Source organism: Medicago sativa, chromosome 6, assembly GCF_051527215.1.
Source record: "Medicago sativa cultivar Bolivia chromosome 6, Bolivia_mono, whole genome shotgun sequence".
NCBI lineage: Eukaryota > Viridiplantae > Streptophyta > Magnoliopsida > Fabales > Fabaceae > Medicago > Medicago sativa.
In genome coordinates, this window is record NC_140754.1 from 65,356,385 (window position 1) to 65,357,647 (window position 1,263).

The 1,263-nt window shown below is 33.1% G+C and overlaps 1 non-coding gene across 1 annotated transcript; it reads left to right on the forward strand.

The window, feature by feature from the left end:
- Positions 1 to 322: 322 nt before the first annotated feature.
- LOC146916362 (small nucleolar RNA R71) lies at positions 323 to 429 on the forward strand. Its single transcript, XR_015017117.1, has one exon. It is a non-coding gene; the product is annotated as a small nucleolar RNA R71 (small nucleolar RNA).
- The last annotated feature ends 834 nt before the right edge of the window (positions 430 to 1,263 follow it).

Here is a 1,263-nt window from a genome sequence, read left to right on the forward strand (position 1 = left end):
TTCACAAGAAGGAGATGCAGAAGAAGAAGAGATGACACTAACATTTATTTTTTCAATTTTTTGGGTTAATGCATCAATCTTAATGGCAAGGTGATCATAGTTAGAGACTTCATACATACCTGCCTCCTTTTTGGAGGGTGAAGAATTAGTGATGGCTCTCTCGTCGGTCCACTTGTAATGATTTTGAGCCATGTCTTCAATCAAGGCGTATGCTTCTGTGTAATTCTTGTTCATTAAAGCTCCACCTGCAGCTGCATCAACATAAATTTTTGTGGTATACAAAAGACCATTATAAAAAATGTGAATAATAAGCCAATTCTTTAAACCATGATGGGGACAAAGTCTAAGCATTTCTTTGAAACGCTCCCATGCATCGTAAAGAGATTCTCCATCTTTTTGAGTGAATTGTGTGATTTGAATCCTTAATTGGACGGTTTTAGCATAGGGAAAGAATCGGGCAAGAAAAACTTGGTTCATTTGTTGCCATGAAAAGATAGAACCAATTTCCAATGAATGAAACCAAGCACTAGCTCTACCCCCTAAGGAGAAAGGAAAGAGGTGCAGCCTTACGGCCTCTTGGTTTGCATTCAAGGTTCCACTGAGTCTTAAAAAGGTTGAAATATGAAAATTCGGGTCCTCAGTGGGTGATCCGAAAAATTGATTTTGCTGCACTAAGTGAACAAGTGCAGGTTCTATTTCAAAATTGTCCTCAACCGTTGGGTACATAATAGCATCATATGACTCATTTGAAGATGGGATTGCATACTCTTTGAGAGAGCGTTCCTTAGTCATATCGTTATTATCTTCCCAAGAAGTTAAAGGAAAAAGAAGAAATAGAGAAAGAAAGAAATAAAATAAAATAAAAAAAAAGATAAAACAAAAGATTTTTTTTTTTTTTTAAAATAAAAGTAAAATAATAATAAAAGAGGAAATAATATATATATTATATATATATATATATGTTTTTTTTTTTGAAAGAAATATAAAAAGAAACACAATAAAATAAAATAGGATAAAATAACGGAAAAGATTTTTTTTTTTTTCAGAAAGAAAGATAAAATAAAATAAAATAGCGAAAAAAGTTTTTTTTTTTTTTCAGTCTAATCGTTAAAAAAAAGTTAATCAAATTGCAACAACTCCCCGGCAACGGCGCCAAAAACTTGATAGAGCCAAACCGCAAGCGCACGGCCTATCGAAGTAATAGTAGTAAGAAGAGTATCGTTCCGCTAGGGAGTTGTGAATTCAATTAGCTTTTAGAGAATG